Genomic DNA, 27,200 nt, shown 5'->3' on the forward strand with positions numbered 1-27,200 from the left:
CAATTTGCAAAATACGTGCTCCTGTTCCCAAAGTCCAAGGAGGACTCAGACAGGACGATTCTATTAGGAGACAGTGAGCGGGCTGAATTTGGATAGCTCTGGAGTTCCATTAGCAGTAGCCATGCAGATCTGTACCTGTGTGAACGTCCTGGTGCTCTGTGGTAATGCCTCCAGACTAAAGACATCAGAAGGTGTCCACTGGTGCCAGGGCAGCACGTGCCATCCCCTTTGGCACGTATGGAACTAGTGTGACAAAAGCTCTCAGTGTGAGCCTTTCTCCTTTCAAACTGTTTAGTGAAGGACTTGCATGCTCTGGGAGGTCTTATGAAACCGCCTTTTTGTGGCTTTGGGCCCAGCGCTGGGAGGGTGAGGAACCACAGGAAAGGGCAAAGGGGCCACCCGACAGGTGCCGGAGGGCATGGCAGCCCGACAGGGCACAGCGGCCACACACTTCTCTCTTTTTCAGCCCGGGGCGGAGGGCAAGAAGTTATGCTTAGCCTGTGGCAATGCCCAGTGACCATGGAATGAATGAATGGACTTCTCTCCCAGGAATATGTGTTCCCATTGATGACCCCTTGTCCTGGAACCTCTGCTCCCTCCCTGGCCTGTTGGTTTCATGTTGAATTTTTTTTTCCACTTTGAAAACTCCTGGATCGACATTGGGTTTCTGGCATCTTTATGAAAAGCTGCTCTGCTGGGGAGACTATAAGGCCCAGGCATCATCTCCTGGTGTAAGGAGATTGGAGTTAGTCAGCCAAAGGCCCTGGCTGAAGGCTCCCTTGTGATGGGCACTGACTTAGGGGCGCTCTTCTGAAGTCAGGACACATAGGGAAGAGCATCCCTTCTCTACCCCTGAGTAGGCATGTGACGTTGGGTCCCAAGGTTTGCACACTGTCAACCTCTGCAGCTTTCAGAAGGAGGTTGGAGTAAGGATGGGGACCAGCATTTGTAGAATGGTGAGGTGTAACGCAGTATGTCAACCACTTATGCAATTCTCTTTTTCAAGCTCTGAGTCTCCAGTACTGCAGACCCGGGGCCTCAAAACAAACTGTGCGCACCTTGCTGGGTTCCTGCCGTCTCTACTGTATCTTTAGCTTCAGTTGATCTTCAGATATCCTAGCTTTGGCTGTGGAAAGTGAGATATTTTCTAACCATAACAACCTTACCAGACTCCCATGTAGGTCTCCTCATAGGTCTTATGAGCTTTATCAAAAATGAGTGACCTCCGTTGGGGAGACAGCTCAGTGCAGAGTGCTTGCTGCACATGTGTATGCACCTGAGTTCAATCCTTGGGCAAAAGCCAGGTATGGCCACACACGCTTGTAATTCCTGAGCCGGGGAAGTGGAGGTGGCGACGGGGACTCCAGGAGTTCCAAGACTGCTTGGCAAAGTTCCAGGCCAAAAAGCGACCATCCTTCAAACAAAAGGGTGGAAGGCATTTGAGGAATGACATTGGAGGTAGGACTCTGACCCCCACAAGCATGTGCAAACATGTACACACATGCACCAGCACAGTATGTATGTATATACACATATATACATGTATACACATATACACACATACAGAAATACTTATACACATGTACATATATATACATTATACATATACATACATACACATATACATACACACGCACATGTATACACACATACACACACATATATATATACATATGTATATGTACATATATATGTGTGTGTATGGAAAGAGAGGGAAAGGGGGTCTCCTAGAGGCTTTCCTTGCCTGACCTGACTTGTTATCCAGCAGAGGGCACTATAGTGTCAGCAGGATGTCTTCCTTCTAAGAGGAACTAGTAACAACTGCAGGCTTTTAGCAAAACCAGTCTCATCTGGACAAAGGCTTCCTGTCCAAAAGGAGACTAAGAACACACACAGCAAGGACTCAGATGAAATCCCATTTCAGGAGACCCAGCTCAGACATGAAGGCACCGGTGAGACCTTGTCCTCTTTAATAGAGTCCTTACATTTCATGCACGAGGAGACACGATAACAGTTTCGTATTCTCCCTCAGGCTCTATTTATAGCAGTTATTAATGTGCCCATAATGGAAGCTCTTCTGCTCTTGGGGAGCCGACTGTGAGGCTAAATGACAGCATGGTGACATCCTCTGCCAAGCATTCGTTATGGGCTGCTGCCTCTGAAATTGCCCATTTGGAAAATGTGTGCATGTCACAGGTTGTTTTTAAAAACCTTGAAAAAATTTATAGCCACAGTTGCTAGGATTCAGATGTGAATGCCAGATTATCATAATGACCAAGCTGGGATTCTTGGCTGGTCTGGGGTTCCTTCTTTAGCCTGAATGTGACCTCTATGTTCAGGTCACTGACTGGACATACCTCTACCTGGTTTCCTGAAGCCACATCCATACACATAGTCGCTGAAGGCCTTCTCGATCCTCTCTGCTCTGGTGAGCAAGTTGTTGCCAAAGGCTTCTCAGCACCCGCTTTAACATTTATGAAACATTTTATGAAAAAAAAAAGTGGTTCAAAGGATAGGACTGGGGCTGTAGTTCAGTTCTGGGAGTGTCTGCCTAGCACTCATGGAGTCCTGGGTTCAGTCCCCAACACCATGTAACTGAGTTGTGGTGGCACACACTTACAACCTCAGCACTCCGAAGGCAGAGACAGAAGGATCAGAAGCTCGAAGTCATCCTCGGCTATGTGGTGAGTTAAAGGCCGGTCTGGCTACATGAGACTCTCAAGATCTTAAGGCAAAAAAAAAAAAAAAGCTTTTAAGTACCTCACCCACGTGAGTACGCAAACTGCTCATACCAGGTGTCTTCAGCACCTGATTTGATTGGCAGAGGAACACCTGAGATGTCCCCAGGGGAAGCCCAGGCCAGACAATGGTTTTCGGAGCCAGGGCTCCAGGTGCAGATCTCTCCCCAAACACAGTCACAGCAGCAAATCTTGTGAGGGTCTGTTTAGCTCCATCAACCCCCTGGGGGGCGGTGCTTTACCCAGGGGGAGTGAGAGATGGTGCCCCCTCCAAATCCCTGAAACCCCTGTGCTGGCTATTAGCTGGTTATTTAGAGATGTAGGATTAACTCTGCAAAGTTGGCTGTCCTTCTGTAAAAAGGATTCTGTACCAATCTGACTTTGTAAACAGTGGATGCAGGCAGGAGCTAGTTCTATGCAATCCCCACTCCCCACTCCTCTTTCTGCATAGCAGGCGCTGACACCTGAGCCCACAGACATGGGCATCATGCCTCATACCTAGGAGATCTCATCTGTATCACAGGACAACCCTGGCAAGCTGTACACCTTGCCTACCCTCTACAGCGTCACACACCCGCTCTTTGTCAAGCTCTGTCTGAGGGATGACTGTCTCACTCTCTCTGAGTCGTGAATTAAACGTGGGTAGCTTTGGCACCATCAGCTGGAGTTCTTAAAAGACCATGCCTGTGTTAGACATTTTACAAGGTTGACTGATTGGCACTTCAATGGCTGGATTACTAAAGGCGAGGAGCCGCATTAATATTGGTTCTCTCAGGCCTTTTTCTTGCCGCGTGCTGCCTATCTCCATGTGAAATAACCAGCATCACCAGGAAGTCTTCTGAGAGACTGCTACTTAGATACAGTTGGGAATCTGACTTCCGCTGCAGAGAAAAATTCTAGAATGAGTCAGTGAGTTGAAGATGGGCTGTGTTAAAATAAGAGTATGGCATGCTTATGTTACAGGGTAAGCTCCAGGGAGGACCACTCAGACAGCTTCTAGCCAACTGAAAATCTTCATTTCAGCGAGCTGGGACTACACCCACCTGTGGCCCCGAGCATTTAGACCACGGAGATTTTAAAGGCAAAACTATACCCTGATATCTCACTCAACAGCTACAGGGGGAGGAGGGGTTGTATAAATGAGCAGTCTAACAGAACCTAAGAGGTATCCTAGTTGGGTTCCCAGAACAGAACTAGGTCGTTTCTCATGGGATTCTCAATCAAGGAGACCAAATTTTAGTTAAACCTGAAATGCCCTCGGGAAGAATACAAGATTGTCTTGCTCTGTCATCTAAGTGATGTGATTGTGGGCATGGAAAAAGAGAGGCTTAATACTTAGCAATAGCTATCTATGTTGTTTTGTGCCCTTTGAAGTTAGCACTGGTCAATGGAGGTAATCTATATCCAGGTTTAAAAGATTAAGTGAGAATATTATGGTATACTATGTCTTAGCTAAAAAGTCTTTTCCTTCTATCAATGAGATTATAAGGTGGTCCAGGAGGTGCATCACATAGGTGTATATATAAAGGAGGTACATTGTGTAGGTGTATATACCACCAATGAGGGCTAATAAGATAAAAACATAGATCCCATATTGTCAAACGCCTTCTAAATATTTATTTATGTCCATAGATCAATGCCTTTTCTCAATAGTGGTTGGAGAAGCCTCTGCTCTATGTAGTGGTTCTATAGTGACTGCCTAGAAAGCAAAAATCCTGTGAAGGCACAATATCTATATCTATATCCATATCATCTATCTGTTATCTATCTATCTATCTATCTATCTATCTATCTATCTCATTAAAGGTATAACTCTTCCTTCCATCTCCTTTCCATGGCTTAGGCAGAATCAGCCTTCTGTGGGAACAGTCCTTGGCCAGGTGAGTGACAGCCCAAATGAATTATCTATGTCTCTCTCTACTCATAGGTAGATTCCATTCTTTTGACCAGGAAGATTTCCTTTAATAATCATTCAACCTGAGTTGGGTGGGATTCACTGTAGTCTGTGGTGCTTTTGTATTAAAACCTTTTGGGAATAAGTCCCTGAACAGATCTGGTAAACTACATTGCTTCTAAAAGAGCAAAGCATCGCCTCAGACTAGCCCAGACATCTGAGTAGCTCCGAATTAACTGACTGTACAAAGTGCCCCTAGCTGCTCTATTCAAACTCCTAGGGCTCTGGGCAGAACAATTCTGCATTGTTATGATAATGGAAAGGCTGCCATTTCTTTGCTATGCAAATTGTATGCATTTTGGCTGAGTAAATACTTCCTGTCTGCCTGCTGCCTGGATTTGAATAACAAAACTATAAAAATGTAAGAGTGGGCTTCTATGGCCGAGAAAGCTTTAGAATAAAGAGATTGCTCTCTGCCAAGTGACTCAGCAGCTGCCACAGTGGGGCATCTTGAGGAAAAGCTTGAGATCCCTTATGACAAAATCCAATTTTCATGTTTGACAGACTGAGAAAACTTGTAAACTTGGGGATTCAACTCTGAAGTTCTTTCTACCCCCTTCCTCCTTCCCTCCTCCCCTCTTTCCTAATAATTTAATAAAATACAGTCTACATCCACTGAAAGGTTTGGGGGTTTAGTGTTTAAGGAGGAAAACTGACAGAAATGCTTTTTGGGTAACAGATTTATTAGTTGTGGTATTCTGTCTAAGCTCCATCCCACATCTACCTGGCAATGTCAGGTATGCCCCGCCCCATAGATCTGGCCCACTATAAAAGGGGCTACTTGCCCCTCCTCTACCTCTTTGCTCTCTCCACCCTCCCACATACTCTCACCTCTCTGCCCCTTGGGCTCTCCCCCCCTCCTCCATGTGATCATGGCCGGCCTGCACTCCACTTCTCTTCTCTCTCTCTCTCTCTCTCTCTCTCTCTCTCTCTGCCTTTCTCTACCACTAACTCCCATCCTCTACTCTGAATAAACTCTATTCTATACCATGCCTGTGTGTGTGTGTGTGTGTGTGTGTGTGGTCCCTCAGGGGGAAGAGGTGCCCGGACAAGGGCTTGCCTGGGCACTCCCTTCCCCCACGCTGCTGTGCCACACTCCCTTAACACCCATCCTCTCTTTTTAAGCCCCTACATTTGGTGTCATGACTTCAGATGAGAAACACCATGGGTTTTGCTTAAGCCCTTCAATTAGGACTGTTGTCATAGTCAGACAGGCACGGCAGGGGATCCAAGGAGAGTAGAGATTCCTTATTGCAGATTTTATTAGAAAGAGGGTGGGAAGGGGTCCCCAGGGGCAGTGAGCTAATGAATGTCATGTGATGGATCAGCATCTCTCTTGGCCTCCTTTACTGGAGCTTCATAGTGTGGGATGGGAGGCAGGGATATAGAGAAATGAGTTGCTTTGGTGCTGGGAACCAAGTTACTTCTGTTCCATGACTTGTTACAGTTCAACCAAAATGGAGGAGTTTACAAACCGGTGTTGTCCAGGATAACACCCACACTAGCACTGGCTTACATGAATGCACAGAAACCAAAAGTAGTGCTCATCTGCAAATACGGTCAGCAGATTCAAGCCGAAAGGTTGTGTTTCAGCAATGCTTTGAGCATCCAAGGGTGACAGAAAATAAGATAGTGTAAAATGCTTTATGTTAATCAAAATGCCTTTAAATAATGTGCCTAAAAACCCTGTTCAAGTACTGCTATGGGTTTCCTTCCCAGGAACACTGTTAAACATGTAAACATCAACTGTGAGATGTCTAGTAAGGCTGCAGGGTCTGTAGAATGACAGGTCTATATGCTCGTCAGAGATCTCTGTCTTACATTTCCTTTCTCCATAACAGGATTATAGGCATTCCGGCCTGTACCAAACAGTAGCATTTAGGATCTGGGCTGGGTTTGGAAAGGTCCACTTAAGAACCAGACCTGATTTTGAAAAGAAGGCCATAAGGCACCAGCTCCAGGAACAGACCATAAAATCCAGGAACAAGGTCATAAACCCCCTCCCAAAGGACAGCCTGGGATAATCACGAAAATGGGTAGTTCTATCACATCCTGTGGTTAAACATTCATGACATAGGAATGCAGACCACTGATCAGCTGACATAAGCCAATCAGAAACTGACCCTTGTAGCCCTTAGCACCCACCAGTGAAATTTTAGATTACCTAATCCTTCTAGAAAATTCTCCTAGTTCCCTGTGCGCCTTTGTCTAGGGCCACCATTTCGAAGAATGGCTCACCCCCACATGCCAGTTGTTTCTGTAGAATAAACACTCTTTGTCTTTGCATAATATCTGAGTCTGGGATCTTCCTTCTGTGAGTTTTGGAACATTACACTGTAGCACTCTGTATGCCATAAACAAAAGAGAGATAACTAAAAAGTTTCAAGTTTAGGATTCAAGGGAGCCCATTGATGGATTGTCCTTTGGGGTAAACGGATTGTTATTGATGCCACAGGCAGAAAGACAGGCAGACAGTGGCCCTGAGGAAATGCATCTTTGGTGAGTTGTCACCCCAGCCTTGAAGGGCTTGTGGTGATGCAGTTGCATTGACGTCACCAATAAACTCATCTGTTCACCAAGCTGAACTTCATTGACTTGTCTCTGCTCTGTTAGTGGTGCTCCATCAGGGTTATGCAAATATTTGCTGGTGTCTCTTCTGGAAAAGTCCTGTAACACCTACCTTCTTTCTTTCTTTTTTGTTTTCTGAGATAGGGTTTTGTTGATATCAGGCTGACCTGAACCCACTCTGCCTCCCAGGCTAGCCTTGTACCCCTGATGTTGCTGATGCTACCTCCTCGGTGCTATGATTATAAGTATGTGTCACATATCCCATCTCTCCCTGTGCTGCACATTTCCAACGAGATACCATGTATACTTTTAAATGCAGAATGTCTGACAGCCCCATCTGCAGGAAGAAACAGAAGATGCAATCTAAATATCTTAGTGCCCAACTGTAGCTCCAAGGGAGAGCTGGAGTCCTTAGAGAGGGGAATCTATCAGTAGAGAATGCAGACACTGGTATTTAGCTAGAATCCATGGCCCACTGGGCTATGGCTGTCTCTAAAACTGGTTTTGATCCAGGAAAAATGGCGACTTGAGAGACATGGTCCTGAGGCTGTGGTATCCATCCATACTTGGACTTTCCTCTTAAGCTCTTCTCTGTGTAAGTGCAAGTGCTTTGGAAAATACTTCATTACCGCATTTGAATTTGTTGATCCTAATATCCATTACTCCCTTCCCATTATCAAGACAGCCTTCCTTTTATCTGTACATGAACAACATATGGCATTTAGCCTCCCTTACAACAGGGAGAGCCACACAACTTGCTGGTTGTTTGGTGTGACTTGACTGTGAACAACCGTCTCATGGGCCTTCCCTTCAGTGTCTTTTGTTCTGCTGACTGGAACATGTATAGGCAGTCTGGAACTCTGTAAAGACCTCACTGAGACCCCAGACATGGGCTCATCATCAGCAAGGGAAGCCAACATTCAGCCCTGGATTGTCTAGGGTCAAGTCTGATTTTGTCAGCCTTCTTCTTGCCTCCACAGGCACATGGATACAGGTAAACACACACACACACACACACACACACACACACAAAAATAAAGAATAAATTTTTTTAACTGCACATTCAATGTGTATTTTGTTATAGTATGTAAGTAATAAAAAAAACATTCTTTTCTATAATGACAGGCAGAAAAATTATACATGCCAATATACTACTTGGACAAATTTTCAGGTTATTGTTGATTGTTAAGTGACAATGTGGACTTTTACATAAATCCTAACCAAGTGGAGTGCTATTATTATTTGAAAGGACAATTGTCAGAACATGGCGAGCAGCTGTCATTACTGTACTCCACCACTGCCTGTCTCTTCAATATTTTTTTTACAAAGTGGCCAAGTGGAATTCAAGTTCGTGAAGAATTTGGGCTGCCTGTCAAGAGGGTGCAGCCACTTGGGGACATATGCATTGGAATATCATATACATGTAGCATTATACATATGACATATTAATGGCTCATCTGGAATATATACAGTATATGTATATTATACATACACATACATATACATATATATGGTTCATTGTCCTGACCCGCGGAACCTAGTTATTCAGGGATCCTAGGGGAACCCAAGCATGAAAGAGAAACGGGAGGGAAAAGGGAGCAAGGCCAAGCAAAAGGGGGGTCTTGTCAAAGCCTCTTTAATGAAAAGCAAAATGCCTGGTTTTGAGCACTCCATAAGAGGAAGTAGGGAGGGGCTGAGGGGGATGCTAAAAGCACAAAAAGAGGAAAGGTCATCCTGGACGGATGCTGGCTGTGGCTTCCAGCAGCTTTTCTGGAATGCTGGTTCTGCCTAGACAACCCCAGGTGTTTGGCCAAGATGAGAACCAGTTGATCAGCCTTGTGTGAAGAAAGGGGTGGTTCAGCTGTAAGCTGCAAGGTCAGTGAACTCTCAAGGTGAGAGCTGTTGGGGGTCTTTTTTCCCAGAGTTTGGTCTCCCACAGTTCATATCTGTTGTATATATGTTATGCATGTGGCATACATGGCATACACATGGGGGACATGCATGCTACATACATGTTCTATACACCACATGTTAGACATGCAATTTATTACTCAAATGTACATAGATGTTACTTGTGGCATATATATGGTATGCAGATGATACACATGCAGTGCATGCTTGGTGCATGATGTTATTCACACAACACATAGTACTCATATGAACTCAAGTGGTACATACATTATACACTCATATGTACAGAGAACACAGATGGCACACATAGGACATATGCAATACATATGTGGTATGCTCCTGGGACATAGGTGGGAATGCATGTGAATGGTGGGTAGCATGAATTTTAGGGCTTGGGGCTTGAGACAAATCATGTGAGCGATGAAGAAAGCCTGCCATGTTTCTAGAAGCTTTGAACAGATTCTAGACTCCCTGTTCTACCTCCCTTTCTTCTCTCCCCATCTCCTTCCAGCTTCTCTCCATCTTTTCCCTCCTTTACCTCTTTCATCTTTAAAATACGAAGTCAGAGCTTTGGATGCCTCTCTGTGTGATGGGGTGAGAGTGCCCATCTTCCTGGCAAAGAATCCCAGGGAAAGATGAGGTTTCCTTCACATGCCCAGAACCTGGCCCCTCTCTCCCACAATAGCTTCTCTTGCTAAGATGGGGCTTAGAGACGTTTTGTCTACAGACTGTGCCCTCAGGGTAGGCATGATGGAACTCAGAAGCCACTGCAAATGTTGGGAAGTATTCACTTATGTTCATTCTCCCTTCCAGAAAGATTGGCTCTTTAGAAAATGACTTTGCAGTCAGCCTATGTGTCTTTCTATAGCAGGCAGCTCTTTAGGTCTCCTGTATGCATGCACATATCCTGTTATGTGTGTGCACACCTGTCACACATCAACTTAGATGAGCTAGATCATTTTTTCCTGACCGTGTATCGATGTCTTCCTCATTGGTTTAGGCTCCAGGCCATTCCCTCTTCTTCTTGTCTTTTCCCTCCATGATATTAATTCTCATAATGCCTCAAAGAGCAACATTGTTTCCTAATGGTTTCTCCTTGTCCTGTAGACAATGAAGGCTCTGAACATCCTGGCCTTTGAGTGGCATTTACTTGCCTGCCAATATCCTCCATTGATGCGGTTCACATACTCCATGTGCCGGCCACTCTGGGATGTGACTTCTCTTCTTTCTTTTCCTGCACTCGTTTATCTCAATTGTCCTTATGCTAGAAGGAGCACACCTCCATGTCCAGTAATGTAGCAGTCTGGGAGCTACAGACTCAGCAAATGCTTGGTAATGTTTACACAAGCCTTTTTAAAATATGGTTTAAAGAAGTACATGTATTATCCAACAGGCTAAGAGACTGTTTGGGAAGGAAGAAGGTGAAATCCTCTGGGCAGTCATTCACAGGTTCCAGAACCTTCCTTGAGGACACAGGCCCACTTTTATTTTCTCTCTTGTGTTTTTAAAAAGTTACATGTTACAACATTACATATTGTAAAATATTAAAATTCACACATGCTCTTTGTACAGAGTGAGTCTGGAATGGAGTTTTAAAGCCATCCACAGTGCCAGAATACATTCTTGGGGTCTCATGGGTTGTAAGTGTTTCCAGAGGATCGGGTCTGGGCCAGGTGTCCCAAGGTCCTTGGTTGTATTAGTTACGTTCTGTTACTGTGATAATACACCAAGACCAAGATAACTTATAAAAGATAGCATGTAATTGAGCTTACCATTCCAGAGAGTTAGGGTCCATGACAAAGACACAAAGATATGGCAATGCGGAACAGCCCAGAGCTCACACCTCAAACTGCAAACAGAAGGCAGAGCTCACACTGGGAATGATTCAAGTCTTCTGAAATGTCAAAAGCCCACTCCAGTGACTTACCTACTTCAACAGAGTCATGCCTGCTAATTCTTCCCAAACAGTTTCACAAACTGTGGACAAAGTATTGAAGCATAAGAGTGTGTGGAAGGCATTCTGATTCAAGCCACTACATTGGCCTCTTGTTCAAAGAACTGAGCATGGGTTCTCATTATGTGCAATGCAGCAAGCAAACTATTCAGAAGTAAAGCAGGCAGAACAGATCAGAAGGACATGCACTCAGGTAGCAGGCCACCTGGATGAGGAGCTCAAGGCCCCTAATGTTTGGAGTTTTCTTCTATGGGTTCAAGAGAAGGAAGAGTTAGCTACTAAGGGGGAAGTTTGATTGATAGGTTAAGCTGTGTATTTTAGAACTTTATTGCTGTGAGGAGACCCCATGACCATGGAAACTCTTATAAAGGAAAACATTTAATTGGGGCTGGCTTACCGTTCAGAAGTTTAGTCCATTATCATCATGGCTGGAAGTGTGGCGGCATGCAGGCAGACACGATGCTAGAGAGGTCCCGAGAGCTCTATGTCTGGATACTCAGGCAACAGGAAGAGAATACCACACTGAGCATTGCTTGAGCATCTAAGGTCTCAAAGCTCCCCCACCCCCACCCCAGTGATATGGTTCTTCCAAGAAGGCTATACCTACTTCAACAAGGCCACACCTCCTAATTATACAATAAACACTGGGCCTATGGGAGCCATTTTTATCCAAACTACCACACTGCATATTTATTTTTCCAACTGTGAGTGTCTTTTTTTATAAGGCATCTGACTTTAATCATATGCATGCCTAATTATGTATAACACAAGGGTCTCCCTTAAAGTCCTTTTGAAGAACAGTTTTTGTCTTACCATATATCTACACCAAACCAGTTCAGACTGGATCATAGTATTTATTCTCTATGTCCAGATATATTAAGAATACATTTGAATGAAAACTGTCTAAATTTGGTTGTTGCTAGGGGCAGGGAAATCTATACTGATGTTCAGGAGAGACAAGTATATGTTTAGCCCAATTCAAATAGGAATTCTGAGGTAGCAAGGTGTATTTTTTTGAGAGAGAGAGAGAGAGAGAGAGTGAGAGAGAGAGAGAGAGAGAGAGAGAGAGAGAGAGAGAGAGATGTGTGTTCATAGTCATTTCTGGATGGAATTAAGCTGCCAAGTGCATTATTAGAAGCAGGAGTATATATAACAAAAACCAAATGAGGTCCCAAGTAACTAAACCATCTCTCATATTTACCTGCCTCGGGAGGAACAATTGAGCCACAGATCAAAAGTTCCTATGGTGATATTTTTTCCCCAGGTGAATATGAGATGCATTGCTTTACCTGGGAACTAGGTGTGGGTGTATTGTTCTAGCCTTACTCTGCAAAGGAGGAGGAAGGGGCCAAGAGTTATGTTTGAGGGCTCCTGATACAAACTCTGTGTGGATTTGGGGCCTGTCTTTATAGGCTTGCCTGAAAAATCTTAAGGGAAGCAAAAAGATTATAGTTAGGTTTCTGGTATTCCAGGTGCCTAGCAACAAATGAATTCTCTTCAGAAGAATGGATTTCAACTCCAGCCTTGAAGAATTCCTGCCCCCAGATCTCCCCACAGCAGAGAAATAGATCAGGGAGCAGAACAGAGCTGGGGAAGGGAGGGAGGTGTGCAGAAGAGGGATCAGCTTAGCAGCCCAGATACACTCAGTCACCAATGTGAGGGCTATCCCATGGTGAATAAGGAGTTCACCATGCAGATATGAGGTTCTGAGTGTCCAGTCCCGGAAGTGTCACACAAAGGCAGGCATGGTGGCAAACACATGTGATCCCTGTGTGGAGAAAGAGGAGACAAGTGGATCTCTCGGGTCAGCTGGCTTAGCTTGGTAGGTGAGGCCCAGGCCAATCAGGGACACTGTCCCCCAAAACCCAATGTGAATAGCCACTGAGGGATGACATTTGAGACTGTCCTCTGACCTCCACACACATGCGCACATGCATGAACCCATACACACGCATGGAACTGCACTCACACAAACACAACATGTACACCAAATATGCAAATTCACAAAGAGGGACTATAAAATCCAGTCGGGAAAGGAAGCACCAACTAGATGCATCTGACCACATCAATGGCGGTCGTGAAGATTTGAGAGGTAAAGAGGAGTGGGGGGAGGGCAAAGTGAACAAACACACAGCATGGACAAACAGATGTGTGTTCTGTTTAATACAAGCCAGGAAATGGATAGAGAAACCGAGACGGGTGGCCCAAGGGAAAGCATCTAAATGTGTGTGGGAAGATTATCACTCATTGGAAGCTAGGGAGAAAGTACTGTTTGGGTATGGTGGTTTGAACAGGAAATGCCCCCATATGCTCTCCTGTTTGTACACGTAGTCTGCAGCTGGTGACACTGTTTGGGGGAGGTTGTGGAATCTTTAGGAAATGCAGTCTTGAAGGAGGGCACATGCTGGGGACAGGTTTTGAGAGCATACAGTCTCATCTGACTTCCAGTTCGCTCTGTCTGTTTGTGGATAGAGCTGAGATCTTTCTGCCTCCTGCTCAGACCTCTTACTGCCTTCTCTCCCCTGCTCTTATAGATCTTCTCTCTGAAAACAGAAGCCCAAAATAAACTCTTTCTTCCATAAGCTGCTTTGGGCCATGATGTTTTTGTTACAGCAACAGAGAGTTTGAGAAAGAATGGTAGCTCCCTTGGCAGAGTACTTGACTCGCTGCACAGGACCCCGGGTTCCACCCCAAACCAGCTGAAACTGGGTGTCTATAATCACAGAGCTTGGGAAAAGAAAATAGTCAGAAATTCAAGGTTGTGTTCAGCTATATAGTGAGGTAGGGGCTTCCCTGGGCTGCACTGTCTAAATTTTTGTTTTAAGAGGAAACAGGTTAATAAGTGGGAGTCAGGAGCAGAGTCTCATTATGCCTATTTAATGTAACTTCTAACATTCAGAGTCCAGCAAATGCGTTATTGAAACTGATGAGTTACGAAATGAAAAGGTGATTTTTAGAGTCAGTTGACTCTCTAGATTGTAGTTCACAAATTTGAAAATGCAACATTTATAAAAGACTATTGTTAATAGCATAACTTTGAATAATAAAGAAACTAAAGATGAATTAAACAGAATCTGGTGGGGGGGTGTTTACATAGAAGACTTAAGACATTATGCTTCTAATCATTCCAAATGCAATGATGATCAAACATGCTGAAAGCGTATTTCTGTACCTTCATGCTCTAGTAAATTGATATTTATAACACTAAATTATGATTCATACATAATAATGTATTGCTTTTCAAAGTTATATAAGTCATGATGGAGTACATTTAATAGTTCTTTATACTCTGAAATTCTGAAGAAAAACTACATATATACCTTTGTTGAGAGAAGCACTTGCAATGCTGGAAATATTATTTCTCCCCTGAATGGAGCTATGGTCTATTTTTGGAGATTCCATTAATATACTGACAGGTTTCTTTGGATAAATTCTAGTCTTCTATGTAAGCATAAATGTCCAGGACAGGAAATTCCTGGGTGTGGGAAGGGGACTCTTGCAACCTATTCCTCGAGGCTGGCTAAGGGGGTACAGTAGGGCAGGGGTGTTGCTAGCACAGAAACACACCAGGAAACTCAGAATAGAGACACTGAAATCTACCAGGCCCACGGAAACCTGCTTGTGAAGAGATGGCCTTTGATCTCAGTTGGAAAAGTTGGTGCAGTGATTTCCCAAGGGAAGAGCAATGTCAGAGTCAATTAAAGATTCACGTAAGAAGTCATATTTTAGTAATTTCAAAAGATCAAAGAATGCCGTGCTGAAGATACTAACATGCCAGCCTTAAAGGGTAAGTTTGAAAATTTCTAGATCATTAGAAGGCACAATACAGTTTTTAACCCAGAGAAGCATTGCTGTCAGGCACATTAGAAATTCTGTTAAAGCATTACAAAAGGGGAAATGCTCTGTTGGAAACAGATAAAAGGCACGAGACTGTTTGCAGATAAAGAAGCCTGAAATACAGGACTTAGCTTCCTTATAAACTATTAAAATACAAATCATTTTGCGTTCACGGCACATGCATATGCATGTATGTGTGGATGCATGATTGCATGCACGTGTGTACATGTATGCATGAATGTATGTGCACGTGTGGGGTATGCATATGTATGCAAGAGTATGTGCACCTGTGCAAATACAAAAATGGAGGCCAGAGAAGAACTGTGGGTGTCTTCCTCTATTGCTTTGACACTGGTCTCTCACTGAACTGAAGCTTTCTCATTTGGCTAGGCTGGCCAGCAAGTGTCCAGGATCTACCTGTCTGACACTGAGGCAGCCATGCCTGGCTTTTGGGGGGTTTGAAGTTTTTGTAGCAAGTTCTTATTCTCTTCGCTCACCAGCCCCATGAACTACAAATTTAAATTTAACTCATTTCACTTTTTTTGATCCATCTTTATTTTCTTAGCTAAGATTTTATGTAACATTTGAAACCAGTGAAATCCTAGGAAGTCTGGTTTTATATGAGGGCTCAAGAAAGCCTGGGTCTATTCATGTGGACAAAACAAGTACTGATGGGGTTGTGGCTATCTGGGTCTATGGTCCCTGGTGGGTAACCCCAAGGAGCTGGTGAACAGAAGTGACTCATGCTGGGACCATTTCTCAGAGAGCCCTGAGGTTACTATGGGTTACTCTTTCCAATATCTTTTTTTTTTCTTAAAAAATGATATTATTTATTTAATGCATGCATACACTGTCACTGTCTTCAGACACACCAGGAGAGGACATCTGATCCCATTACAGATGGTTGTGGGCCACCATGTGGTTGCTGGGAATTGAACTCAGGACCTCTGGAAGAGCAGTCAGTGTTCTTAACCCCCAAGCCATCTCTCCAGCCCTCTTTCTGATATCTTCTCCCCCCCCCTTTACTCCCCTCAGGGTTGAGTATGTCACAGATGAGAGTCAACTGCTCCAGGGTAACTACCAGTGGACTGCTCCCCCTTCCCCCCCATTAAGAGGGATGTTGCAGTGTTAGGAGAGCAGGTAAGCCATGAAACTTAAGCGTGGGGTCATGTGACTCTGGTTAATGTCATGGGTAGGACTGGAGAGATGGATTAGCAGTCAAGAGTACTTGCTACTCTTGTGGAGGGCCCAAGTCCAGCTCTCAGATGACTCTACATTTGTAATTCAGTCCCAGGGGATGTGACTCTTCTGGGCACCACGAAAGCCCATACTCATATGGAGTACATACACTGTGCGCACACACACATGTGCAAACAAAAATAATGCTTATTTTTAAAAATACATTTCTACCAATGTCCCATAATGATGGCCCTCTGTCACATTTTAACATCGTAGACTTGAATCTCACCTCCTTCCATCCCTGCTGGGTAGCCTCAAGAGTAACCAACTCTCTCTCAGTAGAAGAGTCAAGGCCAGGAGAGCTTGTCACAGAAAACGTGTTGGGCCACCAAGCATGGTGATCTGAATTTAATCCACAGACCCCATATGGCAGGAGCAGAGTACCTTAAAGGGTTAACTCAGGAACTTTGAAAAGGTCATGGAACACTTGCCCCTCCCAGAAGGGAGGGGCTAAATTACACTCCTCAAACCACAGGGCGGTCCCTAAGCCTAGGAAAGGCCCTGAGTCCATTGGCCAACTACCTCACCCTACCGGCTGCCCTGAGGACTGTATAAAGGCTGCGAGAGGTCGTTCTCTCTCCATGTGCAGGGTGACCCCAGCATGCTGGATATTAATAAAAGTCCTCTTGCGTTTTGCATCTATTCCTGCCTCCATGTGGGTCACTCAGGGGGTCTCTCTGGTAAGTTAAGGCTCTTCAGAGTCTCACAAGCCAATTCCTTCGAGCTGCCCTCTGACCTCCCGTTGCAAGCTGTGGCACGCATGTGTCCACAAACACTCACACACAAGTGACTGGAAGAGATAAACCAAAGTGGATGGTGCCTGAGAAACAACAGCTGCGGTGGCCCCTTGGTCATCTCCCCACTTATGTCGCACACACAATAATCCTTTTGGGCTTCACCTGGGATGGCCTTAGGAGGGCATTTGCAGTCGCTTCCCTGTGCCCTAGCTCACTGCTAGCTCTCACCCCATCCTTCCGTTCCAACTTTCTCCGACTCTGCCCTGGGGTCTGGCCCTCATAGCTCTTCTGCACCACTGTTCATACCACAGGCTAGCAGGCCATTCCTTCTCAAGGCCAATGGCTAACTCTCCAGTACTTCACTACCTGCCCCAGGCCCCTGGCTTCCTTCCTTCCTTCCTTCCTTCCTTCCTTCCTTCCTTCCTTCCTTCCTTCCTTCCTCCCTCCATCCCTCCCTCTACAGATTTCCTTCTCAGAGCTTTTGTGACATGGCTGGCTTTTATTCTGCCTCCGGGGGTTGTTCCCTATCTCTGGCTGCCAGCTAGGGCCGAGCGTACCATTGAGACAGGCCTGCCTATGCCTGAGTGAGTTTACGGGATCCCATTGCAGGGAATTGGTTTATTGCGATGGTATACACTAACCAGTTCTGAGCGCATCCCTGTAAGAACGCGATGTTAAGATTCAGCCGCTTGCTTCTCAGACCCTCACCCTGGCCGCTGCCTCTCTCCTCTCCCAGAGACTGCCAGGCTTCCTATGGAGTCACAGCGAAATCTCAAGCTGACAGATGTGTAGGTGCCTAGATTCCTTACTCGGAGAAGTGACTTAGCAGCAAAGAGAGTTTTGTCGCCACACATCCAGCTTCCCGCCCCCTTCCAGTCTCCTGCTTGGGAGTCAGAAAGCCCGGCTGAAGCCTTAGGCTATGGCATCACCTCTGTGCTGGCTACTTTTTGTTTTTTTTCAACTTGACACAAGCTAAAGTCATCTGAGAGAAGGGAACCTCAACTGAGAAAATGCCTCTATAATCTATGGGTACGTCCACGGGGCACTTCATTGATTGTGGGTGAGCCCAGGCCACTGGTGGGCGATATATAAGAAAGCAAGGGAGTCGGACAGTCAACAGCTCTCCTCAGGACCTGTCTTGAGGTAGGTGTGTGTGTGTGTGTGTGTGTGTGTGTGTGTGTGTGTGTGTTGACTGTCCCCCCATCCGTGTGTTCCATGTCCCTCAGTAATTGAATGTCACCTTAGAGTTTAAGATGAAATTAACCTCTTCTTCCTTAGGTTGCTTTGGATTATGGTGTTTTAACTCAGCAATAAAAACCCTGACCACCCCATCCCCTACAAAGCTCTAACACACCCCCATCCTCACCCCCTCCAACCCCTTCCCCCTCCCCCCTTTCTGCATGTAGGACAGGTTCTGCTTCAAGGTCCCCACTGTGCTGTCTCTGGTGCTAGGACCCGAACTCTCCTTAAACCCACGCTGTAGTCTGTTTGTCTGTGGCATTAAATCAACTACAGCAATCCATCTCGGTGCTGGTCACAAACCCCACAGTGGTGTCCTTTCATTCTTTGGGACCTGATCGCACAGGGTTACCTGTCTGCTTCTTATCCCCCACACTATGGCTGCTGGCAGTCTCGAACATAACTTGGAGATCACACCAGTAGGACCCTCAAGCTTCCCTTCTGGACTCTGTTCCAGGGCCTTTCCTTTCTTCATAAATGACATGCTGTTCATGCACTGCTCAGGACAGACCTAGGCCTCCCTCCCGGTCCATCTTCCCAGTGTTTCTATAGGCAGAGGATGGAGACTGTATGATCCACAGGGATGGCAGGAAGGACGCCAGGTGTCGTCCCAGGCCTTCACCCAGGATAAGGGTGCGTTTCATATGCACACTAATATCTTTGGTTTTTATATACAGAAAGATATATGTCAAGGAAGAACGGATATGCATAAAAAATGATTCTGTGGAAACCATCGACAGATGACCAGATAGTGAAACTGGATCTATGCAAAATGGAATGCTATATAGCTGTGAAAATTGAAATTTTACAGAAAGAGGATGGTCATGGAAAGTATAATACTAAGCAAGGTGACCCAGCTTATCTGTAGATTCTGGCTTCTAACGCATATATGTGAAGTGTGTAAGTGTGAATAGAGTGTAATATTTAGGAAGGAGGCTGAGGAAGGGAAAGGTCAGCTGAGAAAGAAGGAGGGGAGGCAAGCAAAGGGAGTGACTGTCTTAGGGCTTTCACTGCTGTAAGAGACACCACAACCAAGGCAGCTCTTCTAAGGACAACATTTAAATGCGGCCGGCTTGCAGGCTCAGAGGTTCAGTCCACTATCATCAAGGTGGAGCATGGCAGCGTCCAGGCAGACACAGTGCAGGAGGAGCTGAGAGTTCTACATCTTCCTCCAAAGGAACCAGGAGCAGGCTGTCTTCAGGCAGCTAGGAGGAGGGTCTCAAAGCTCACCTCCAATGACAGGCTTCCTTTAGCGAGGCTACACCTTCTCCAGAAAAGGACACACTAACCCCAGCAAAGCCACACCTCCTAACAGTGCCACTCCCAGGGCCAAGCATTTACAAATCATCACAGTGACATAGTTCATGAACCGGATATAATGCTTCTTAGTCCCCTCTAGCTCCAGCTCTGTCATAGATCTCTCTCCCACTCTCCCCCTCCCTCCCCTCTCCCCTTTCTTTCCCCTCTCCCCTCCCCTCCCTCCCGTCTCTCCCCTTCCCTTTCCCCTCCCCCCTCCCTCTCTAATAAAATTCTAACTCATAGTAAAAGTATAAAATCACAAGCTAAGCCCCATGGCTCTGGAATGGTCATTCTTAACTGCATGGAGCTCACTGAGGTGGGTGGGGTTTGGGGCTAGGCCTGGGCCTGAATGGCTTCCTTACCCCATCTGTGATGGAAAATGTCTCTCATCATACATGCAGGAGAGACGTTTAAAGGACACAGAGAGGATGTGACGCCAGAACACATTTGTTTGATTGTCACACAGGCACAGGGTGACCAGAGCAGAAGCGCGTCCACTGGAGACAATAAAACCAGTTCTTCAAGAGAAAATGAAGCAATTAATTATTCAAGGGCAAGGAGCTCTCCGTCCTTCATGTCCTTCATTTCCGCAGACCACATTCCCCTCGGCTGTTTAAATAGGAGATCGACCTGCACTTAAGTAAGGAGTCAAGGGCCGGTCCATTCAAGATCTCTTAATTCAAGGATTCCTGATTCTAAAAGGGAAGAAACCGGATGCCTGCTTTCTGATGCCAGTGGTGGGGGGCTGTCTGAAGTCCTGCAAGGTCTGGGGACAAACTTTGGGAAGGTGCTCAATGCCACAGCAAAGGGATGCTGTCTCCCTTGTTTTTCTCTGAGCTGCTTGGGGTATTCTGAGGCCCAGAATACCCTATCCTGGGGGTAGAATTCTTTTTTTCTCCTATTCTCGGAACTGAATCTGAAATCTTATGCATGAGTCAATTACTCTGTCTCTGAACTGTCTCCCCAGCCTCTGCCAGGACACTTTTGAGCTGGGGGTACAGCTAGGGAAGAAGTCCCCAAACTCTGGATAACCCACTGTGCTAGACAGTGAGCAACTTTACCCAGCCCCCTCCTCCAATACATCTTCCTTCTTAATAATGGCCTGAGCTTCGTTCCTTTTCTCCCAATATGTCAAGATAGCTTATTAATTTTGGTAAGCGATGCTGAGTCATTTTGAACGATTAAGTGCAGAGAAATGTCAACTATCCAAGTGTCTGCGGTAAAGAGAATTGGATTAGATGCCACTTGATATTTTGGAAGAAAATTATTACTGCCCAGGAGAATTTTATGTATATTTAGCTTACTTTAGGATATCCAGAGTCTGCCAGTGTGGAGCTTTCTGGTAAATGCTAACAGTCTCCTTGGCACTCTTCTGGAAAGGGGTAAGAAGAGAAGAGACCAAGTCAAGCTTTAATCCCTGTCAGCACTTAGACAGAGCCAACCATGGGTTCAGCCCTTCAAGGTGGGTTTGTAAATGGGCTGAAAACCAAGTGTGTTTTCCCTGCATTAAAATCCAATCTGATATGTGCATGTATGTAACCATTAACAGGCTAAAGTGGTATTTTTCTGAAGGGAAGAAATGGGGGGAGACACAAATGGAGGGGACACATACTCACACACTCATTGAGCATACATGCACGTACCTACCACACATACATAAGAAGTATGGCACATGCTACTGGCCAGTTTTGTGTTTCAACTTGACACAAGCTGGAGTTATCACAGAGAAAGGAGTCTCCCTTGAGGAAATGCCTCCATGAGATCCAGATGTAAGGCATTTTCTCAATTAGTGATTAATAGGGGAAACCCAGACCACGGTTGGTGGCGCCCTTCCTGGGCTGGTGGTGCTGGATTCTATACGGCGGTAGGCTGAGCAAGCCAGGAAGCAGCCCCCTCCATGGCCTCTGCAGCAGCTCCTGTCTCAGGTTCCAGACCTGCTTGAGTTCCTGTCCTGACTTTCTCCAATGATGGATTGTGATCTGGCAGTATAAGCCAAATAAACCCTTTCCTCCCTAACTTGCTTTCTGGCCATGTTTTGTCCCAGTCTTAAAACCCAGACTAAGACACCACTATTGTGTTGCGATTTCCTCCAAAGCAAAACATTCCATCCTAGAGGGATGGATGGAAGAGACTCTTGAGACCCAGGAAGTAAGAGGATTCGCAAACCTCAGGAAAGTCCTGAAACTGACAAGATTCACAGGGGTGGTTCTGATGCTTTGGTTGGGAATCTGCGTGTCTTCATCCATGGATCCAAGGGAACCCAGGGCAGGAGCTGGTAGCACAGTCCACCGGGAGCTTAAAGCACGGTAGTAGAAACTACACGCTACAAGGTCCATCAAGGTTGTGCAATCAATAATAACTGCGAAGAAGACTAAGAGACTCAACTCTTTTACCCTCCAAGGCAGCAGGAGTTCCAGGGTGCAGACTGTGCGGGTCATTATCCAGGCTGGGTACAGCCTGCTTTTGGCATATCATGCTTCTGTAAGTAACCCTATCCATTCTTTAACTAACTTCTCCATCTTCTACAACTATCCTCCATAAAGGTCTGCCAGGATAGACTTTGGTGGGATTTAGCTGGTTACTTGAGTTTGTCATTGGTTTCTTATTGGTTCAAACATTCTAGATGTTTGCGCATGACCCTCTGGGAAAGGTCACATGGCAGCCACCCCCTACACACTACACACATGCTGAAAACAGCACACATATTGTACCACAGCTACCTAACACAGGCTGTACACACAAATTGCATGCCATACACAACATATTGTACCCACACTTACCTTAGTCACAGAGAACATTCAAACTATGTACCACCACCACCACTACACACACAAATACAATGTATACATACTATGCAGTACATAACACACAACACATAAAACATGTACCACATATTTTGCACACATCGTCAATACACTTTATAAGTACATTACTACATACTTTATGAGCAGTGTCTACAGTTATCTTTTGGAGAGCACCTGTGAGGAGGGACTTCCGTGCTCCCCACCACTCTCCCTGAGTGTGCTGTGTCATGGAGAAACAGGTTCTGAGAGCAGAGGGAAGCTCATCACATCTACTTTAGGCTGTGAAAGTTCAAACTTCAGAATGCACTCTGGGGCCAGAGAGACGGCTCAGTAGTGAAGCATGTTTGCTGTCCTTGCGGAGGACCTGAGTGTGTTTCCCAGTGCATGCATGGTAGCTTACAGCCTTCTGTAACCTCAGCTACAGGGATCTCATGCATCTGATAGCAGGTGTATGCATGTATGCATGCACACATACATAGACACACACAGGTACACAGAGACAGGGAGAGAGAGACAGAGAGACAGAGACAGAAGTACAGACAAAATATAAATAACAATTTTGTTCTGTTTTGTTTTAGAAGAACAGAATATATTCTGAGTAAATAGGCTAATTTTTCTTTCTTCACACACACACACACACACACACACACACACACAGTGTCTACACTGACTTTTTCTAGAGCAACCACTAAGACAGACTCTTCAAAATATGCTGTTCTGTCTACATGGCTGATGCTTTCCAAGTCCACTGCCTGGTCCCTGAGAAGAGGGCAGAAGTTTGTTTAGTGGACTTTAGCCAAGAAAAAGAAGTTGATCCAGTTAATAAAAGTTACATGGAGATGGATTGCCAGTGTCTCAACGTAGCTGTGGAACTGGAGAAAGTAAATTACTAGTTAAAAAGGCACCGTCCATTATTACACAGGCCATGGGGCCTAGTGGTAGTGATTAATACCATCCTAAGGAGACAACAAAATGTTTTTTCTATCATTATTTTAATGAAAGACCATGAGGTGTGTGTGTGTGTCTGTATGTATGTATATTAGTACACACACATTTATGTGTATATGTATGTATATGTGCACACTTGTATGTGCCTGTGTGTGTGTGTGTGTGTGTGTGTGTAGACATGATAGAATAGAACATTTGTTTGGAAATTTTTTTTTAACAAAGTGACAGTAACATGCCCGAAATCTCAATCTGTGAGACATTAGGATGACGACAGTTAATAATGTATGGTAGATGGACACAGATATTAAGTTCCTAACACACACACACACACACACACACACACACACACACACACACACACGGTTCACATGTGAAGTGATATATTAATGATGAAACTTCGTAAATCATCCCTAATGTGCATGTATGTAAAGATAGCACACCGTAAATCACCAACAACGTCCAATTTTAGTTTGTCAATTACTCCTCTAAGAAGATAAGGAAATGGTAACATACCACAGGTGACTTCTTGCTTTTGTTTTTGGCATCTCCCTTTGCCCATGAGGATGGCTCAGTTTTAATGTGAAAATATTAAAGTATACCAGTAACTGGAATGGTAGTTAAAAGCACGGTGTGGCTTGTGATGGAAAACCTTGGTCTTTCCAATGCCAGGTTCACCTGTTTTCAGCACTGAGTCAAAACAATGCTCAGGAATGCGGTGCACGGTCAAGCACACAGTGTCCACATTCTCCCATCCGAGGTCCCAGCGGCTCCAAACCCGACACTCCAGTCTTTTCTTCCTTCCCTCCCTTGCTCTGTCTCCTCCTCCATCCCTCCCTCTCTTTTTTCTTTCCTCCCTTCCTTTCTTCCATTCCTCTTATTGCAACAAGGTCTCATAGATCCTAGGCTGGCTGTGAACGCCACAGGTCGCCAAGGATGACCCTTCATTTCTCATCCTCCTGATGCTCATCAGTGCTGGGACAGCAGGCATGCCCTGCCCTATCTGGTTTGGGTAGTGCTGGGGATCGAACCTAGGCCTCTGTGCATGCGGACAAGCATTCTGGCAACTGTGTTAGATCCACAGCTCTCCGTGACACAAAGTGAGACTAGGGAACCAACAGGGTGTGGGGTGGGGTGGGGGTTGGAGTCTTCTGCAGGCCTCCTTAGGTGATAACTTCTGCCATGTCCTGGCATCCAGCTGTGTACCCAGCAGTGCTAATACTACAGGGGACAGGGATCTGCCATCTCCCTCGTCTGCAGCTGACCTGCTAACACGGGGCTTCTCATACCCAGTGACGCTTCCATTTTCTGAAGTGAAACTGCTTCTGTCTCCTCACTGCTCACTTCACTGTACAGCCCAGGCTGCAGAGACAGGGGACTGTGACTGAGTGCCTTCAGCATGGGTGGCATGGTGACATGGCTTGTGGTTGGTCTAGAAGATGTGTCACTTTAAATGGCAAAGAGTGGGACAAGTAAATGGACAGAAATAGTTGGGCTTCACTCAGGCAAATAATCTATACCCTCCCTGGGTACCTTTAAAACCCACACTTAGGGGCAGGGGCTCTAGGGAGGGTCAGGCCAACCCTCTTCTCTAGTCTTTAAGATATTTCTAGAGTCTCCTGGCAATCTCATGAAATTCCTATAATGCCCACAACTCTGCTTCCAGACTACAAACATCCTCAAGTTCCACTCTCTGTCTTGAATGCGCTGGGTGGCAGAGGAGACAGGGGAAAATTGCTTTTGAACACCAGCTGTGCTAATGTTGATCAAATATGCCCCAAGGGTTGTTTTCACGCAGTGGTTAAGCCTCACTTTTACAAGCTGGGTGGCTGTGGGGCAAGTTACTTCCCCTCTCTGTTCCTGGGGCTCACGTTGGCACAAGGAGACATCATTGGTAGCCCTCCGAATGCGGAGGTGTCATGAAATTCTGTCAAGATTCTAAGCATGTCAGAACAATGCCCAAGCAAATCATGGAATGGGGCAAGTCTCAACATTTCTCTCCATTCCTCTCTGCTACTGCCAAGAAGGGCTGGCTGAAGCTGCCACAATTACCAGGCGCTCTCCCTAAAGGGGGAGGGGGAGGGGGAGGGGGGAGGGGGAGGGGGAGGGGGAGGGAGAAGGTTTATTAGCTGTACGGATGCCCAAGACAAGTGTAGGATGCAAGAGGCAGGCACTCCTATGCCAGCAGGGTGTTGGGGGAGGAGGAAGACTGGCTCCAGGTACCTCTACGCCAGCCATCAGGGTGCTGGAGGCAGGAGAGGGCAGGCTCCCTGCCTCTCTTGTCTGATCTCTGGCCAGAAGCATCATTACAAGATAGACTTTTTTGCACACAGCTTAGAATCGCTAAGCCAGCCAAAGCCTCCTGCCAAACAGAGAAGCCCTGTGTAGACAAGGCTTCAGCCACGGAAACAGCCCCAGCTCAGCTTCAGGCCTCTGTCACTGCAGCCATGCAAATGGCTGTCTCGTTCTGGGAGCTGGGAGCCTAGTTATTTCCACTAATACAGATTTTATTTTTTAAAGGATTCAACATGGGTCGTTCTCAAGTGGGTGAAGGCACATTCTATGTGGGAAGCCACTGGTAATTCTGGCAAAGGGAAGCAGAGAATGAGGCCTGACTGGAAAGGGACATGCTGGGCAGGCTGTGGCTAACAGCACAGGCTAGCCAGAGAGAGCCAGCAGCTGGTATCTGAGACATTGGTGCCAGTACAACCCAGCCCCACCGACGGACAGAGCAGCGCGCTGGGCCGCCTGGTTTGCATCTGGCATTCCGTGGCTCAGATCTTTGATCTTAGAGCAGCGACATAGATCAACCATCCTTGCCTCTCTCACCCAGACAGGCACCTGTGTTAGGTCATAGGAGATTAAGCTTGCACTCTCACTTCCAGGGGACGAGCCACAGCCACATTTCTGGATCCTGGAGGGCCACAGTTGCTGAGTGTATTTTCTGTTGATAGATCATGAAGTCAGTGGGTGTTTCATGGGCCATTAATAATGCACAAGGCAAAGGCAATCCAGTGTGCCCACAGCACAGCAGCAATTCCATGGCCTTGCAGTACTGAGCATGTGTGTATTTGGGCATGTGTGTGTGTGTGTGTGTGTGTGTGTATGAATGCATGTGTGTATGGATATGCATGCATGTGTCTGTGTGCATATTATATGTGTCCATACAGGTGTTTATGTGTGCATGTGCATGGATGGATATGTGTATGCATGTGTATGAATGTATGTGTCTGTGCATGTATGTGTATGTATGTATGCATGTATGGATATGTATGCATGTGTCTGTGTACATATATGTACATGTGTACATGCAGGTATTTATGTGTGCATGTGTTTGGATGGATGTGTGTATGTATGTGTACGAATGTATGTGTCTGTCCATGTATGTGTATGGATGAACCTGGAGGGTTGGGGCCCGATGGTCCCCACATGCCCAGGCTGGAGTCAGACTCAGAGGTCTGAAATCAGTGGTTTCTCCCTGGTATCTTTCTGACAGACGGCTGCAGAGCTGCCTAAGGCAGAACTGTGGGCAGGAGAATCTGCAGGGAGATATGGGTCCCAGTAAAGGTACCTCAGCATCTTCCAAACTTCCTTTGCTAGGCCGACCTGCTGGGTTTCCTCTATTCTGCCAGGCTCCCTCCGCCGAATCATGAATGATTCCCAGACCAGATGCTTGAATTGCTATACCACAAGGTGGATCCCCTGAAGGGAACTGCTTTCTGCCTGACTCTAAGCTGGATCAATGCTTCATGGCCCCATGGCCCCATGGCCCCATGGCCCCATGGCCCCATGGCCCCATGGCCCCATGGCCCCATGGCCCCATGGCCTCATGGCCCCATGGCCTCATGGCCTCATGGCTCTGCTTCATGGGGTGCATCTGTCCTCTGATGTCTCTTGTGTGCTGCACTTCCTGACTCTCAGCTTTCTCTTTACCCTATGCCTTCACTTCAGCAACATGGCTGATTCAAGCTGTTT

At 45.9% G+C, this 27,200-nt stretch overlaps 1 long non-coding RNA gene across 1 annotated transcript; it reads left to right on the forward strand.

The window, feature by feature from the left end:
- Positions 1 to 1,851: 1,851 nt before the first annotated feature.
- LOC127665149 (uncharacterized) lies at positions 1,852 to 21,615 on the forward strand. Its single transcript, XR_007973321.1, has 3 exons — positions 1,852 to 1,952; positions 15,998 to 16,102; positions 19,943 to 21,615. It is a non-coding gene; the product is annotated as an uncharacterized LOC127665149 (long non-coding RNA).
- Positions 21,616 to 27,200: the final 5,585 nt, after the last annotated feature.

The sequence above is a fragment of the Apodemus sylvaticus genome, chromosome 14, assembly GCF_947179515.1.
Source record: "Apodemus sylvaticus chromosome 14, mApoSyl1.1, whole genome shotgun sequence".
Lineage (NCBI taxonomy): Eukaryota > Metazoa > Chordata > Mammalia > Rodentia > Muridae > Apodemus > Apodemus sylvaticus.